This window comes from Mustela nigripes, unplaced genomic scaffold, assembly GCF_022355385.1.
Source record: "Mustela nigripes isolate SB6536 unplaced genomic scaffold, MUSNIG.SB6536 HiC_scaffold_76, whole genome shotgun sequence".
Lineage (NCBI taxonomy): Eukaryota > Metazoa > Chordata > Mammalia > Carnivora > Mustelidae > Mustela > Mustela nigripes.
Window position 1 is genome coordinate 1125630 of NW_026739491.1, and position 18392 is coordinate 1144021.

General features: G+C 52.5%; 1 protein-coding gene across 5 annotated transcripts in view; it reads left to right on the forward strand.

Moving 5' to 3' along the window:
• LOC132008255 (tetraspanin-18) overlaps nt 1-18392 on the forward strand; it is a 178025-nt gene that overhangs the window by 110215 nt on the left and 49418 nt on the right. For 4 of the 5 annotated variants that reach the window (XM_059386785.1, XM_059386790.1, XM_059386786.1 and 1 more), the window contains exon 3: nt 11208-11345. The exons of the other annotated variant lie outside the window; for it this stretch is intronic. The gene's annotated coding sequence lies outside the window, so the exon portion shown is untranslated. The remainder of the gene's footprint in view (nt 1-11207; nt 11346-18392) is intronic. 5 annotated transcript variants of the gene reach the window in all.

Below are 18392 nucleotides of genomic sequence, written 5' to 3' on the forward strand. Positions count from 1 at the left end.
CTTTCTCTCAAGATCCAGAACATTGTCATCACCCCAAAAATAAACACCGTACCCATCAAGACCCCTCCTCCCAGCCCTTGGCCCCCACTGGTTTGCTTTCTGTCTGTAATGTTTTACCTATTCTAGATACTTCATACAGATGGAATCACACCCTATTTGCCCTTTTGTGTCTTGACTTCTTTCACCTAGCATCTTGTTTTGGAAGTTCATCCACATTATAATAATATGTATCAATCCTAGCCTTCATTCCATTTTTTTGGCCGAATAATATTCCCCCGCATGGCTAGATCCCATTTACCTGTTTATCCATTCATCTCTTGTTGGACATTTGGGCTTTTGCCACCTTCTGGCTGCTGGGAACATGCGTGACAGGTCCGGTCAGTCCGTGTCTTCATTCTTTTGGGTCTATATCTAGGAGTGGGATGGCAGGGTCCTACAGTAAGGCCTTGTCGAATTCGTTGAGGATACATCCCCTCTTTAAAACTCAGTTTCTACATCTGTGGAATGGGCATGTTAATGATACTACCTGATGCAGGGTGGAAGGGAAAGGATTTGAGAGTTAAAGGGCGCACGATGCCCGGGGTAGCGAGGGCTCCAGATACACGAGGGAGAGTCCGTGTTAAGGAGGGCTGATGGCTGTGGGAAGGAAGGCTGAAGGGGCAGGGGAAACCTGCACCAGGAAGGGTGCAGCTCCTCTCCTGAGCTTTGGGCTCTTTGAAGTGTTTTTCCCCCCAGAATGGAGTGGACTGAGCAGGTGGCGGGTGCCCTGGGAACCAGATGTTCTTCCTGGCTCCCCTGCCCTCCCGGACCCCTGCCCCCACAGCAGAGCCCCGAGTGACTGCCTATGCGGTGTTCCCCACTTGCTGTTTTTCCCTCTCTCCCCTCCTCCTCTCCAAACCTGCTGTGGGGCTGCTCAGGCTTGGCAAGCCTCAGGGGCTCAGGAACAAATTAAAAGGTAAAAATTCCCATTCCCTGCCTGTTACCCGCCTGGCTGAGCTGCAGAGTCTGAGACATAATGGGACTTGGGGGTGGCAGGCGCGGGATGAGCCCACATCCGTGAGACTCATTGGAGAGGGAGAGAGCCCCAGGCTGGGAATGTGGGAAGGGGCTCTGGTGGCACCAGGGAGGCAGTCACCAATGATTCCCGCTTCTACCTTCTCTCAGTTGCTCCCTCCCCCAGCCACATGGCCCAGGAGTCACATGAGGTAGCAGATGGGGACCGCAAGCTTGGCCCAGGGGAGGACCCTACCATTGGGCTTTCCCACCCCTCCTCTCTGCCGTGGTATTCAGGTGCTCTTTGTCGGTGGGAGGCAAGAGCTGGGGCCCAGCGGTTACGCAGAACTGAGTTCCAATCCTAGTGCAGCTGCGTGTGAATTGCAAGTGACCTCGGGCAAAGTGTCGTCTGTCAGGTCCTTGGCTTCTTCATCTGTAAAATGAGAGCTCACAGACCCTCCCGGCTGGGTTGTGGCTGGCGTTGGATGAGATGAGGATCAAAAGTGGGTTGCACAGCGCGTCGGAAACCCTCGATGTTGATGGCAGTGGGGCGGGGGAGCAACGGTCGTGGTCAAAGGGTTCGTCTCAGGGTCGCTCGGTGTTTCAAATTTGACTTCTGCTGTGCAGTGACTCTCATGACGGCAGGAGCCATATCTGTCTCCTTGAGGCGCTGTCCCTTGTCCTTGGGTGGAACCCGAGTGGCTGAGGTTGTGCCGCTGAATTACCAAGGGGGCCTCAGAGGAGAGACCTTCATTCAGGTGCCATGCGGAGAGCAGCTCCATCGGGCCTGGCGCACGGTAGGCCGTTGGCATCTGTTCGGCAGGTGGGGTCACTGTGCTCACTGCCTGGCTTGCTTGGAGACCTGACCAGGGCGGGGTGTCTCCTGCCTGGCCTGGCCAAAAGGAGCTCCTTCCCTCATACAGGCCCGTAGACTACCTGATCCCTAATAACCTCTGTCCCTAGGGCTGAGAGAGGAAAAGGCCAATGTTCTCAACTCACTTCCTCTAGCAATGAGAAACACAGCCAAAGCCTCCGATGTTGGGGTCAGTCAAGGCCCAGGATTTTCCCCAGAGGCGGCTGTCTCCGAGTGAATGATTTATTCCCACTGTGATTTCACAAGGGATATAGGAACACATTTTGCTGGTGAGAAATGACACATTTCAGGTGGGGGGGTGCAGTTAGGAGCCCTGATGATGCCAGACTGCTTTCCCCATGGCTCCAAGGAATGACCACTGTGCACCCAGAAAACTCAAGTCAACTCCTGAGCCGTGTCTGTGTGTGGCTGTGGGGGGAGGGGTTTAGAACAGTCCTCCTTTGGGGCTGGGGCTGCCAGGGGCCTAGGAGGACCTCACACCATCCCACCGAGGACCAGGATGAAGGTCAGTCACTTCCCAGGGTCCCTGCCGGTGGGAGGATGGCACAGATGGCCCAGGAAGCTGTGTGGCTGAGGTCTTCCCAGGACGTGATTGGAGCTATAATTATAATGCTAATAATAGCTTCCCCTTAGCAAGGCTTACTCGGCCCCAGATGCCAGGCCGGGCTATCTCCTTGCGTCTTCTCATTTCACTCTGGGAACGAGAAGTGCCATTGTCCCCACTTTACAGATGAAGAAACTGAGGCTCAGACATGTTCACATAGGGCGTCCAGGTCATCACGTAGTGAGGGATGTTTGAAATCAGCCTCGCTACCGTTGAGGGAGGCAGGGTGCTAGAGGGCATGAGTGTGTGCCTGGGTGTGAGTGAACAGCCAGATCGAGGCGGGGGGTGGGGGAGAGGGCATGGGACGCCCACAGGGAATGGAAGGAAGGTCCCCTTCCCAGTTGCCTTCTTCACGTGCAGCCTGAGTGCCTGCCAGCCAGGGAGTGGCCGCCCCTGGGTCGCCCCAGAGGGAAAACAATGGCATCCTGGCCGTGCGTGCCCCTCCCTGCATCTACCTGGAGTGGGCACGCTTCCTGTTTTTTGTCCTGCATCCATTGCCACCCAGAGCTCACCTGTCGTCTTGCCTTGTGGCTGAGCAGGGAGATTTAGGCAAATCCCAGGCCAGAGAACTGGGGGACCCTAAGCTTCCCAGGAAACCTTTCCATTAGCTTCCAGGTAGGAGATTTCAGACCCCCAAGAGCAAAGCTTGAACTTCAGACAAAGGAGGAAAACTGAGGACATGGATGGTCCCCCTGGCCCTGTCCACGTCCGCAGGCTTCTGTGGCTTCAATGCTCCCCATTGGGCCAGGCTTCTCTCCCCGGCCCCAGGCCTCTCCTCCACCCCATCTCCTCTGTGCTTTCCCCGCCAGTGCCAAGCAGAGCCTGTTTGCTGTGCCCCACACCTGTCCCTCTAGTTAAGGCTCTTGTGCCGATGCCTCGGCTGTGCCCGGGGTTTGGCGTGCCTTTCTTCCTCTTCTCCCTCACTCGTGGAACGGAACTTACCCACCCAGGTGCATGCCCCCCCGCACCTGCCCCTGCCGTCTTCAGCAGCACAGCTGCCCATTCATTTAACATCCAGGTGTGACAGGCAATTGAGGCTTCAGGGAGAGAGCAGGGAGTGGTTTCGAAATTTCCCAGCCCCCGCCCTCCCCCCAGCTCTTGGTCAGCTCTGCTCAGCCTCACTGCAGAGACAGCTCCACACCCCCTCTGCCTGGCCCAGTGCCTGACGCAGTGATTTGTACTCTGAGGGAATGTGCAAATGAATGAATGCTCAAGGGCTATCACTTCATCGCCTTGCCCTGGAACGTTTCTGCAGCGTCTTCTCCACCTGCTGATCGAGTACGGCTTGCCATGTTTTTGCTCTAGGCGTGGAATCTCTGTATTCCCAGGATCTGTTATCCTTCTTAATAACAAAATAGCTGACATCGGCCTGGCTCTTTCTGTATGCCAGGCACTGACCGAAGTGTGCATGACACCCTCACGGTGATGGTTTCAGTAGGAGCTGTGATAGCCCCATGTGACGAGGAAGAACTGAGGCCTCAGAGAAGTTAAGGCATGAGCCCAAAGTCAACAGCTTAGCCAGAGGTGGAGATGGGACTGTGTCACGGGGTCTGACTCCAGAGCCCGACATCCTACACTGACTAAGTGATGGCTGGAGTGGCCCACACTGTTTAATATTCTGGTAACTGAAAGAGTCGATGCACGCCCGGAAGTAGCCACCCCAGCCCCCCTGTGCCTCCATGTGCCCCCCATGCACATGGTGCACACCTCTGTCTCTGCTCTTTCTCAGACAGGCGCCGTCCCTGTCTGATGTGCCTGGGGCTCATCTCTCGAGCAGACTGCCCGCTAGCCCTGTATCTGAGCATCCTTATATAGTCTGTTTGCTTAGCAGAATATTTACTGTGCCCTGAAGGATGGACTCTTTTTATTTTTTAAGATTTTATTTATTTATTTGAGAGAGAGAGAGTGAGAGAGAGCATGAGCAGGGGAGGTGGATAGAGAGAGAGGGAAAAGCAGACTTTTCCTGCTGAGCAGGGAGCCGGATGTGACTCGATCCCAGGACCCTGCGAGCAGGACCTGAGCCAAAGGCAGACGCTCAACCAACTGAGCCACCCAGGCGCCCAAGATCAACCGTTCTTAAATGTAGCTGTGTTTAGGGAGGATGTTTGTCAGGGGAAGTAGGAAGAAACCAGGATGGTGTGAATGTGAACAGGGAAGGATAAACCCCAAGTCTGTGGAGACAGTAGGCTTATGAAATGCTCTGGGACATTCCAGCTTGGCGGACATGGATGCCTTTAAAATCTAGCTAGACAGTTCTTCACTTGTCACCAAAAACTTAGTTGCTTGTGCTATGCTAATGCCCTAAGAAATGAAGGAGGAACTTGGGGGCATATGTGATCTTCTGGGACCTAGAACACCAGAGAGGGAGGTGAACCTTGCTGCACAGGCAATGGGGAGCTACAGAAGGCTGTTGAGTGAGAGAGTGACCTGGTTTTAGCTCCACTCCTGAAGATAGGTCTCCCTTCCTAGTGGGAGATGGAATGGGGTGGGGGGAAAAGTGGGGGGGCCAGGTAAAGGCTCTGGCTGTGGGCCAGAGGAGAGGACAAAAGCTTGGATTAGGGAAATGAGACTCCTGGAGGTGGCACAGTGTGGGAAGGGGACAATGTGAGATGTTTCTAGGTAAATAGGACTGAGCTGTTGGGGTAGAGGAGGGAAAGAGAGTGGAATCCACAAACCTGATCTTTTAGAAGACCCAGTGATTGGGAGGATTAGGGGAGGGGCCATTTCTGGGTAAGTGAGAACAATCATAGCTATTTCTGAAGCCTTCTTCTGCACTGGGTCCTGTGCTAAGTGCTTTATGCCTGCTATCACATTCAGTGCTCAAGAGAAACCCCAACGTAATTACTGTTATCCTCTCCATGTTACACGTGGGGAAACTGAGGCAAAGTTAATGTGACTGAGATCTCACAGCCGCTTACTGGTGAAGCTAGGATTTAGCCTCAGGCAGCTGCCAACAGAGCCACTCAGGTCACCCCTGGCCCAGTGGCAGGGCTGCAGGAGACTGTCTTTAGTTCTGGAAAGGACGTGCATTTGCAAGTCCCCCAGGGTTGGGGGGTGGGGGGTTGCTGAGAGGAGAGGACCAGAACGATTTAGGGTTCCCATTAAAACAGAGGTGAGCACCGTAGCAGCGCCTTGGGAAGGAGCTGGCAGCCTGTGTCAGCTCCCAGTTCTGTGTGGTGGGGACATCAGCCCTGGAGATTCATGGGAGGGCAGGGGGAGGCAGAGGAGGGAGGGAAGGAAAGAAGAAAAATTGCTGCCCATTATACCTGTCCTTTGGCAAGGCCGGGTAATTAGCAAACCCTCAGCAATAAAATATTTCGTTTCGGTGTAATTGCAAAGTAATTATGTGGTATGGGTTGTGTATTAATCGTGTTGATTAATAACACTCAGGTAGTAATTAAACATCTGCTTCATAATTGCATGCGGGCCGAAACTTAACACACACACATGCACACACACACACGCACACACGTGCAAACACGCACATGTGCCTGTGCCACAGGCAAAGCTCCCTGGTTCCTGTTGTGCTCATTCACGTGTGTGTGTGTGTGTGTGTGTGTGTGTGTTTGTGAAAGAGAGAGAGACAGAATGTGAAGCCGGGTTAAGAGCCCCCTCCCTTCTGCCACTATACAATGAGGTCTTTGTGCCACAGCCTCCCTGGGCCTGGGGCTGTGCCACTCAGAGGCCCCCTCAGGACAGAAGCCAAGGCCCGGTGTGGGTCTTCTTTGTGGCTGAAACCAGATTCTGTGTCTGACAGTAGCCACAGGGTCTTAGTACTCCTAGCAGCAGGGAGAAAGTTTTTAGGGTACGAGCCATCTGGGCTGAGGCCAACGTAACACCCAGCATACCCAAAAGACCTGATTAAATGAGCTGATCCCAGGGGCTGCATGGACCAGAGCAAGATGTCAACCTGGCTACCAGGAGCCCTGGTCCTAGCTTGGCTCCTACCTCTTTTGCTGTGTGTTCTTAGGCGAGTCCCTTGCCCTCTCTGTCCCTTGGGCTTCAGGTCCGTAAAACAAAGAAAACTGAGCTCAGAGGCCTCCAAGGGCCTTTCCAGTTCTTCTGTACTCAGATTCTAATTTGGTTTGCACTAATTAGGAATCGGAGACGATTTAAATTCAATACATCAGATCCTTAGTGAGTAAACAATTGGAAATAATTCCTTCCTTTATGACTTCTCAAAGACTCACTCATGAGCAAAGAGAACCCAAGCTAAAATCAATAGCTTTTATTTTTCAGAGAGAGAAATTGCAGATTCCGCGAGCTGCTGGGCATTGCAATTCATTCTTGTATTTTAAAATTTTATGTTTATGTTTATGGACTGCCATTAGGTAATATGGATTCATCCTGAAGGTTGATTTTTTTCATTAACTTAACTCATTTTACTTATTAGTTCACATTTATAGCTCGGGTTTAATAAGCACACAGTGCAAAAGTCATAAAGCAGCCCTCTTCCTTAGCAATATTTTAAAATCAAGACTCTTCTCTGAGTCAGCCCAGGTTTATTTGCTCATAACTTGCTTCTGCTGATTTGAGGCCCAGCACCCCTGGCAGTGGCCTGTCATTTGACTCTGAGCTCTGGTGTCCTCACAGGAGAAAGGTGCCACTCATTAATAAAAGCCATCGATGCTTAAATTTTAGAAAGCAAGCAGCCAGCCATCACTTACCGTACTCCAAGTGCTTCTCATGTTATCTGTTTGAGTCCTACATCGTTCTAAACTGGCTTTCTGTTTTTCACTGTATAGAGAAGGAACCAGGCTCAGAGAGGTTAAAAGACCTGCCTGGGCCCCTTGAACTTCCATCCTTTCACTATCTGTTTCCAACTGCCTAGGCTCCTTCCTGCTTTTCATCTACCTGAAGCACACCTCTGCTCTATGACCTTCGGTGGCTCCCCATTACCCTTGAGCAAAGTTCATCTTCCTGGGCCTGGCATTCGAAGACCTTACCCAGGCAACCCCTGCCTTCCCTTCCTGCCTCATCTCCCATCCGCCCCAACAGGCAGCCTTGGCTCATGGTCCTGAATACCCAGCCCATATTTGGGTAACCCCATGCCTTTGCTCACCCTGGCCCCCTTTGCCCACAGCACCCTCCTCTCATCTCCATGGACTTAAATCGGTCCCCTCTTCCAGGAAGCCTTCCCCATGGCCCACACTGGGAAGGACCTCTCCTTCCTCTGAACTGTATGATGTGAGCTGTGTGATGAACCCTGCTCATCTCTGTCATCCTGGAGTCCCAGGTACACAGCAGGTACTCAATGAGCGCTTGTGTTGCTAGTGATCCCCAGGAAACAGACCTCCTTGTGTCTTCTCTGTGGCCTCCAGGACCAGCCAGTGCAAACTCAAGGGAAAGACCCTGCCCGAGTTCTATTACCCGTCAATAGCTCTGCCTCCCTCCTTTCCTGCAAGTTTCCTTCCATCTTCCCAGATTTGTCACTTTCCTTCTAGGTCAACCATTTTCCTCTTATCTCCCATCAAAATGTCCCTGTCCTGAGCCCCCTGTACTCAGCCGATTGCTGCATGAATGGTCTTCTGGTTTCTGGCAAATGAAACCCGGATACTTTGTTAGTGGCAAATCCTGGCAAAGGAAGATAGACCCTGGAGACTGCGAAACCACTCTGTATCTGGGCTCAAGATCCTCAGTTTTGCACATGGGGAAACTGAGACCCAGGAGAGGGGAACAGGGGACATACATAAAGGTGTTGGCTGGATTCTCAGTCAATGCTCCCTGGGGACTCTCTCTGACTCCTTGGGCTGTCTTGGCCATGGGAATTAAAATCACAACCGCATCGATGGGCTCCGCACTTTACAGCTTGCATGTGCTTTCCCTGAGGTAGTTGGTCATCTCCACAGCTCAGCTTTCACTGGGGCTCAGAGAGGCAGGTTGCATGTCCTGATGACAAGGCCTATGGCTGGGGGCGGGGGCGGGGCTGCAAGACAGGGCTGGCTGGCCAGCCCTCAGCTGGTGCCATCGCCTGCCAGCTTCTCTACCTACAGGAGGTGGCCCCGTGTGCCTGTCTGGCTCTGTCTGCATGTCTTGTTCCCCTGGCTGGGACTGAGAGACTAAGCCAAAGGAGATGTGGGCCAAGGGCAGGAGGTGCCCCTCTCCCTGGCAGCAGGAGGATCGGCCTCTGGTCACATGGAAGCCAGGGAAGGTGGCGCAGGCCAGGCCAGCTCACATCCTGGAGAACAGGGCTTCCTGGGCTACTGTGGGATGGCCTAGGCCTTCTGGCTGCCTGGGCCAGATGGCCCCTGGCCATGTACTGCCCAGCTGGCATTGCTAGGCCTGGACCCCTCTGGAGCTGCACTTGACAGTGACTCACACACATTGACAATGTACACACGTTCACACACTGAGCTTCCTCCCCAGGCCACAGTGGGACCCACCCTCCAGTGCCACTGTGAGCTTATCTGTGGGTGTTTACGACACACAGGAGCCTAGATTTCTCTAGTTCACATTCTATTTTAAACCAGCTAGATGGGGGGGGGGGGAGTGGTGGAGGTATCCCACAGTGATCAAGAGCTTCTGCTCTTAAATCAGCTGTGGGTCAAATCTAATCTGTGCTATTTAACAGTCATGTGTCCGCCAACTTACTTAACCACTCTGAGCCTCCATTTCTCATCAATAAAATGGGAATGATAGCACAGTGAGGACTAAATGAGGAACTGCACATAAAGCACTGACCCCAGGATCTTTGCATCTCGTCTCCCACTCTGCCCTGACAGGCAGCCCTGGCTCAAGGCTCCCCACTTGGGTATCTCCATGCCCTTGCTTACCCTGCCCCACTGCCCACAGCACCCTACTGTCATCTCCACACACACACCATCTGCCCCCTCCTCCAGGAAGCCTCAGCATGTCTGCTGGGGTCTTCAGGGACATTGTCATCAGGAAGTTCTGGGGGAGGGGGGGTGTGTGTGCTTAGATTGGTATCTCCACCTGTGAGTTACTAGAACTGGGCTTTAGACCTGACCACAAGAGATTGTAAGGACTGCCTGTGGGCCCAACATCCCCTTTCACAGATGGAAAAACCAAGGCCCCACACACAAGAGTATGTTCCTGAGTGCTCCCAGCAAGTTTGAGTGGCATCGGGACTGGAACCCATGACTCTTGTCTGCAAATCCTGGGTGGGAGCTGGGAGGTCCTCTGTGGCTGCCTCCTCCTGGGAGTGACCCCCTGCCAGGGGTCTGTTAATTGAGTGGGTGGTCTGCTTCTTTCAGCATGTTTGATGGAGTATGGGTTGGGGTGGGAATGAAAGGTGGAAGCTGGGGGTCCCCCAGATGAGCCTCTTCATCAAATGTGTGCAGGGAAGAGGCCCAGAGAGACTGAGACACAGCCATGATCCCGATGGGGGACCGAAGCGGGGACCACAGGCACTGTGAGGGGAGCCCCAGCGACGGTACCGCTGTATAGCACGCTGCTCAAGCAGTCTCTGTCATCCCCTCTTCCCGGCAGCCGTTTCTTTATTTCTCTATCTCACCCTTCTGCAAAAAGCTGAGAATGCCACCCCTCCTGGGAAATTCACTCCCACACCCCTCTACCCTCCCCAGTGGGTGACATTAGCACTCACCGGCTCGCAGAGTGTGCTAATGACATTTGCATTTTGCTGGCTGTTGAAATGTGGGCTAGGGTGTGGGGATCCCATGGGCAGGTGGGGCCTTTGCAGCCTCCAGGGAGAGGCAGGGCTGGGGACCCATGCTGGAGAGGCCGAGAAGGGGAAGCAAGGTCAGGGGTGGGGGAGAGGGAATGAATGGCTGGTTGAATGGAGAGATTTTTGCCTAAAGACTTGTGAAAAGACACTGAGCAGCTCCCGGTCCAGTGCTCCACCTCCCCCTGCAGGCGCTCACAGTATCCTCCTCTGCATCACATCCCCAACATCTATTGAGTGAAGGCTCTGCTGTGGGCTTCACAGACTTAAGAAAGTCATTTTTGACTCCCTGCAATCCTTGAAGAGAGATGCTATTATTATCCCCGCTTTATAGATGAGGAGACTGATGCTCTGAGAGGACCCCTAACTTACCCAGGTCCACTTCTGGAAAAAAATGGCCCCAGCATGTGGCAATGATCTACCTGCCTCCAAAGACCATGCTTCTGGCCACTGAGGGCACCACCTCTTTCTCCTTGTCTGGGTTTGGATACACCCGGGAAACAATTCTTGGCTCTCATCCGTGACCACCACCCACCTGATAGCTTGCGGCAGACCGCTGTCTTGTGCCCAGGGTATTCCGGGGGACCCCTGTTTCTGGATGTTAGTTTCCTCATTGGAAAAATGAAGCCATTGGTCTGTCTGGCTGGAGCATCCCAAGAATGCATTTTCCCATGAGGAATGATCTTTCCTCCAATGCACTCAAACTCTCGTGGAGTTTCCACCCACTCACTTCAACATATACATTTATGTTTTCCATCAAAGCAAACCGTGAAACATTTGTCGAGCTTCCCCGCTCTGCAAAGGGCACTGTGCTAGACACGGTGGGTGTGATGCTTATGTATTTTTATTCAGGGCGTACACACACAGGCATATGCATATCTTTGTGTTTTAGATGGGTTTCCAGGCAAGTTCAGCTGAGACCTCTATCCTGATGCATGGCCCCAGGTTCCTGCCATCTTTGCCCCACCACGTGGCCCCCTTGGGGCCCAGAGAGCATCTCAAACAGAAAGCAACCCCCACCCCCGGGGCAACACAAGCCAATGAGGTCTGCCCCCAACCCAGCAGTTAATGACTGATCTGCTTCTCTGCGACAGGTGGGCATCTCCTGGACGGCCCAAGCTGGCAGTGGCCAGGCCATCTGACACCATCATCAGAGTGACTTGAAACCTTTGACTAGGGCACCTAGAAACAGGCTTGATCCTTTTCCAGACCTCTCAACACCGGCCACCCAGGTAAGGGAGTTCGGGCTTGTCCAGCATGGGGTTCTGTGACTGTGTCTATTGTCAGTGTTGCTAAGAGAAACATCAGCAGGGCACCTGTTGTTCTTTATCACAGTGGTCTCTTTCATACCCTTCATTAGCAGGAGAGTCCACGGGTTTAGGCTCTAAAGTCTAGCAGACCTGGGTTCAAGTCCTGGAACTATCAATTACTAGCTGTGTGACCTTGGGCAGGTTCCTCAGCCTTTCTGTGTCTCAGCTTCCTTGTCTGTCAAACAAGGAAGCAACAGCACCCACCTTCTGGGTTTGTGGTGAAGATAAAATAAGGTTATAGGCAGAAAAGGCTTAGAATAGGACGGACACGTAGTAAGCTCGGAATGCAAGAAATGCTAAATGTTACTAATTGTAATTCATTCCTTCTCGTGTTGATGGTCTGTCTCCTGCCCTAGAAGGTGAAGTCCATGAGGGCAAGGGCTCATCTACCTTATTCTTAGTTGAATCCCCAGATCCCAGCATGGTAAACTGGCTTTGATCTGTTGAGTGAATGACAGTGTGAAGATGCCTTGTCTGTTTTATGCAGAACCTTCGGGACAGTCCTTGAAGGTCCTTGCATGAGTCTGGACATTGGTTTGATTGTGTGTGACAAAATCCCCCAATAATAGTCCTTTCAATAAGAGAGATATTGATTTTTCTCTAAGTAAAATTCTGAGCTAGGAGGATTTTTCCTCACAGAAGCATTAGGGTCCCAGCTTTCTGTACCTTGGGGCTTCACCATCGCTGGTCTACATGATCCACGATGGCTCAAGACAGCCTCTCCATTCTACTCAGTAAGGAGGAAACCAGAAGAGGAGAGGATGCCACTTCCTTTAATAAAGGGTACATACGTCACTTGCATCCATGCCCCATTGGCCAGAACACAGTCACATGGCCCACTTAGCTGCAAGGGATGCTGGGAATTATAGTCTTCATTCTGGGTGGCTGTCTGCTCAATTGCGGCTCTATTTCAAATGAAGAAGGGGAAATGGACACTGAGGGACCCTCTGCCTTGATCCACCCCTTTATTTACCTTTCCTCCCTGCTTCCTCTCTCTGGCAACCAGTGATCATTTTACCATCCCCATACTTTTGCCTTTTCCAGAACATCATATAATTGGAATCATAAAGTAGGTAGTCTTTTCAGACTGGCTTCTTTTCACTTAGCAATGTGCCTTTAAATTTCCTCCATATCTGGGGTGCCTGGGTGGCTTAGTTGGTTAAGCATCTGCCTTGGGCTCAGGTCATGATCCCAGGGTATTGGGATAAAGCCCTGATTGGTGGGGGGGGTGTCCGGCTCAGCAGGGAGTCTGCTTCCCTCTCCCTCTGCTTCTCCCCTCTGCTTCTGCTTTCTTTCTTAAATAAACAAAGTCATTAATTAAAAAATTATTTAGAAAATTAAAATTAAAAAAATATATATCTTCCATGTCTTTCAATGGTTTGATGGCTCATTTCTTTTTATTTTAACATTCCATTGCCTGTACCACTTCTTACTGACCCATTCACTTCTTGAAGGATATCTTGGTGGCTCCCGATTTTAAGTGATTGGAACTAAAGGTGCTCTTCAGTCTCCTGCGGGTTTTTGTGTGGATATGAGTGTGAGCCCACTGGGGCAGCACCTTGGAGCAAGTTAAGAATATATTTGGCTTTTTAAGACACTGCCAAACTGCCTTCCAAAATGGCTGCACCGTTTTGCGTTCCCACTAGCAATGAATGAGAGTTCCTGTCACTCCACATTCCCATCAGCAGTCGCTGCTGTCAGTTTTGTGCATCTGGGTCCTTTTGTCAAATGTGTTGTGGCATGACCCCGTTTTAGAGTTGGGGATTATAAAATTTGGAGGGGCAGCTTGCCTAAAGTGGTAAGGCAGATAAGAGATTCCAGAACTTTCCCCAGCCTATTTGACATGTGAGTCCAATACTCTCCTGCCACCCACTGCCTTCCCCACCCCCCTGCCCTGGGCTTCTGCCTATGGCCGTCTCCCTGAGACTACGGACCAAAGCCCTGGGGTGATTCTTCCTGCCCCACGGTCAGGAGTGGCTGCTTTCCAGAGCTCTTATTCATTGTTTAGTGTCAGTGATCCCTACCCAAGCCCAAGGTCAATGAGGGAGAGCAATGAGAGCTGGGGACAAAGTGAGTGGACTTGAGCCAAAGTTAGATGAGCCAAAATACAACCCTAAGAGGGGGCCAGGCGGCCAGGAAGGCTGGGATGCAGGCAAGTCCTGCCAGACTACTGGCCTCTGGCCAGTCCTTGAGTCTGAGGGCCCCCAGGCTCAACTGCGGAAGGCTGGAGCTGCCGCCCAGATCATCAAGAACCAGGGAAGGACCAAAAATGCAGGGGAGAAATGCCAGACTGAGGTCAGATGCCACCTCAGTTGGGAACCAATCCTCAACTTCAACCTGATGAAGCAAGACAAGCAAATTATTTGCTTTTTATTGGTTTCCAATATATTGATAATTTGGTGTTCAAGGCAGACTTGAATCCAAGGCTGAAATGGTGCCCCTGCCTGTGTCCTCTGCTTCCCTCCTTGGGGTTTTCCATCCTGGGGCATGCACACCCCACGGGGGTGGTGGGGCAGTGACCAGCAGCTCCAGACGCACAGCCCGCTCATTTCCAAACCTGTGAAAGGAGAGCGTCTTTTTCCCAGGAGCTCCAACAAAAGTTCCAGAGTTGAAGTTTATTGGCTGGTCTCCAGTCACGTGACCATTCTGACCAATTAGTGAAACAAGGAGGAGAGAATGCGCTGATTGGCCGGACTGGGTCAGGAGTGGGTCATGGTAGGGCAGTGTGTGCTGTTGGGGGGTGGTGGGCAAAGAATTGGCCTGACTTTGGGAGAGGACAGGAACCCCAAAGGGAAAACCCCGGTGCTGTTTCCTGACAGAAGAAGAAGCGTTAGGCAGTGAAAACAACAGATGACCCTGTTGGTGTCATGGCAGGGGGCGGGAGACGCGGAGCAAACGGGTCCTTCCTGTAGCTAGCAGCACCAGGGTGGCCTTTCTGTGACTGGCGTACTTCGGGCTCTGTGGATCTGGTATCTGAAAGCCCGATCTGTGCGTGCAGTTCACACATACGTACTCATGCACTCACACACACCGTGTATCTGCAGGTGACGCTTCACCTTCAGGAAGGACTGTCCCCGAAAGTCCTTCCCACACGGAGTCCGGGTGCCCCCTAGCAGCCCCCCGCGTTTCAACCACCCCACATTTGGCTTCCTTGGGTTCCCCCCCACTTGCTGGGAGGACATTTTCCTTTCTCCTCCTACTTCCTCGTGGCTGGGGAAAGTTTCTTAAGCTCCTCTCAGCGGGTGTTTGCCCGAAATGGGTTCCCAGAAGACCCCAGCCTTGCAAGGCTTCCTTCCCAAACAAGCAACCGCAGCCCTCCCCTCAGCCGCGGCCACTCCAAGGTGACTCAGGGCGTGGGGGTTGGGGGGGGGGCGGGAGAAGGAGGCAGCCTCTGACCCAGCAGGAGCCCCATCTCTGGGAAGCCCAGGGGCCTCAGTGGGGTTCCAGGGTACCCGAGAGTGGGCGGTCCTCTCCGCAGCAGCTGACATCCGCCGTTGCTGCTCTGTTATGCATTTAGGGTGCGGTGTATGATTTCATTAGAAAAAAGAGCGTTCTGCAGGAAAAAGATCTAAAACCACAGCATACGATGCTGCCTCCCAGGCAGCCGCGGCCAAGTGCTTTTTATGTTCTCTCCTTTGCTTGACTTCGGTCAACCACAAACCTCCTTGCCCTTCCCAGTCTCTCTCTCTCTCTCTCTCTCTCTCTCTTTCTCAGTGTCTCTCACCTGTGGATTCTGCAGCTCTGACTCACCACACAGACCAGCTCAGCATTCAGCACCCCTTAGCCTTATATGGTGCGCTCAGTGCTGCTGGGTCAACGAATGTTCATTCATTTCTTCGGAGGGGGCTGGTGCGTTCCTACCACATCCCCAACGTGGTTTTAGGTGCCGGGGATCCAGAGTGAGCCAAGTGGGAAGGTCCCTGCTCTCTCCTCTGGTAGATCCCCTGAGGGCAGGACCCTTCCTCTGGGTGTCTTGTCCCCCCCATCCCTTGTCTAGCACCTCATTCAGTGCTGAACCGCAGCTGAACTTGGTGAGTGTCTGTGGGTTGCTTATTTTCCACACTATTTTTCAAAGCTCCCACTTATGATGGATGCCGCAGAAATATTGAAACGGCTTGGCTCTCACTGTCCAGGACTCCAGAGTGTAAGAGGCAGCTGGCGATAGGTCCTGGAGGAGGGGAGGCCATGGTTAGAGACCCAATCTGGGAGTGCTCTCCAGTAAATGGAAAGAATTGGCCAGCCTTCACTCCCACCATACCTCGCGCATCGAAAACACCTCAGAGGTCAGCCTCCTAAGGGGCTCCCAGCCTGTGAGAGGGAAACAGACATGAAAGCAAATCCCTGACCTATAAGGTAGAGCGTAAGAGGGTTCGGACTTGCTGGTTCCAGGGCCAGATCAAGAGGTCACTTCTGGGCGGTGACGGCGATGGGAAGTCAGAGAATGTGGTACATTCCAGCTGGGCTTGAAAACGGGGATGGGCTACGGGACCCGCAAGGATGTTGGGAAGGGCATCCCAGGAGAAGGCAACAGTGAGAGTAAAAGCCTGGAGGTGAGACCCTGGGGCTTGGAAGATGGTGCCAGGCAGGAAATGAGATGAGGGCAGACTGCTTCCTCCCTGCTGGCCTCCAGGCTTGGCTGTGCAGGCCTATGGCCGTCCTCAAGTCTGCCTTAAGCCTGGTTTTAGAGTCAAGTGTCTCTTCCATTTTCCTTCTTTTCTCCCAAGCCTCAGGAAGGGAATTGTGGAGGGCCCATCGAAAGAGGGGCTGCTGCACAGGGACTGAGAGGAATGAATTCCTCCATCTCCAAGGTCCTTTGTAGAATGGAGAAAAGATGTTCACCTGCAGCTTCATAAGGTGTGACAGGGCCAGAGCTGGAAGTCAGAAGACTTGGTCTCCTGTCCCAGCCCTGCTACTGATGTCCCCAATCTCCCTGTCCTATACTTTGTCGGTTGTAAAATAAGGGGGAGGCCTCTCCCAGCTTTAGGGTTTTCTTCCAAGTCACACCTGGGTGCAGATCCTAGCTCTGCTAGTAGTATGGCCTTGACCCTCTGAGCCTCAGTGTTCCCATCCATAAATTGGGGGTAATGATGCTGTCCATCTCACCATCCTGATGTGGAGATTTCATGAGATGACTAAGTGACAGAAGGTGCTTATCAGTGTGCCTGCCAGAGGGTCAGTACTTAGTGATAGCACTCATGCTCTTTGTGTTCTTATTATTTATATTTTCAGTTTTATGCCTCTGTGGGAGGAATCCTCAGTAGAGTCTTAGGTGTTCAGGTGCCTAGAGGGCAGCTTAAGTCCATGTCCCCCAAAATATGGTGATCGGGCCAGGTCCTACCCCTCCCATCTCCAGATCAGGGTAGAGCGGCCTTCCTCAAAGTCACATTCATTTACTCAATCATCAAATGTTAACCCAGGCTGTGAGCCTGGGCCTCTGAAAGTTGAACAGTTCAGCCACACTCCCTGCTCTCAGGGGCCCAGTCTATACTTGAGGCAGCCTCTGCTCTCCCGCTGGCCCCACAGACACCATCAGCTGCAGGACCTCATGCCCAGCACGGCTGTGCTCCAGTCTGCAGGCTGGAGCCCTGGGGGAAACCCCACCCCCACCTCCCAGGCTCCTGGAGCTTTCACAACCCTTCCTTTTCCATCTCGGGGCTAAGGCCTGGGTGAAAAGCGGAAGAACATAACACAGCTGACCCAGCACCGCACCCGGGCCAGACCGTCTGCTTGGATTGCCAGGCTCTGCTTCAGCATTCTGCAAACTAAGTACTTTGGAGAAGAAGAAGAAGGACTTGCTGCTGGGCGTGGGTCGCATGGCTGTGTTTCATTCACAGCCCCGTTAATGCCTGTTTGGATCCCGAATTGCAAGAGGTTTTGGAAATTTCTGGGGAACATGATGCCTGCAAGTTGGAAGGTACCAGGGGGCCCAATCGACCCTGTGCTCATCTGGTCCTCTCCTGGTGGCTGTGGGCTGTGGGCCCTATGCTCACCTGGTCCTCTCCTGGTGGCTGGTGGCTGTCTGGCCGCCAGCATCCAGGACAGAGTGAGGCACGTGGGGCTTTAGCCAGCGGCCGGTGAACAGAGGGACAGATGACAGGGGACTGCCTGTAATACATGCTTGCCTAGTCTCGGTCCAAGTTTCCAAGGTGGCTGGAGACATCAGGCTCTGGCTTCGTTTGCCTGTGACAATTTGATTTTGGCTCCTTGGCAACATCATGGTTTTCAGGCCATGGAGCAGACTCAGAACGAGTAGTTTGTGAACTTGTCAGTTTCTTAGCAGCGGCGATGGCAGGAGGCGGCACAGTGCACGGTCCTGATCTAAGGTGGGAGCTCGCCTGTCACCGCTCACAGCCAAGTTCAGAGCTCAACTCCAAGGCTGGGTGAACTTGGCCATGGTACTTAGTCTCTCCCAAATTCTGTTTTCTCATCTGGAAAATGATAGCGCTAATAGCATCCAACACATAGGGCTGTGATGAGCTTAGATTAAATAATGGGTGTACAAACACAGAGCAGAGCTCTGGGCACGTGGTGATCACACCAGAAGGATGATGATGGTGTATTTAAAGACCCCTACCGCTATTTGTTGCCTAAACTTCTCTCTTCCAAACAGATTCTTGCAGACGGCTTTGCGTTTTTAAAACAAAAGTTATTTTTTAAAAAGTCAGTGTTAACAGAAGTAATACACAGTCCTTAACAATTTAAATGATCCAGAAGGGTTTAAATTAAAAAGCAAATCTCAAATACCCGCCCTCCCCCCCGCCAGCAGGCTCCTTCCCTTTCCTAGCTGCATTTTTCTTTTTAATGTACAGCTTCCAAGTATGGAACTTTCCTTCCTTTTTTCTCCCCAAGAGCAGGGGATGGGTGTGCCTTCAGGTAGGGATGGTGGCCAGGTGGCTGTTGTATTGAATTTCTGTCAGGGCTTCAGTGGTCCCATTGGAGTAGGGGGTAGGGAGGGGTGGGGGAAGGGCA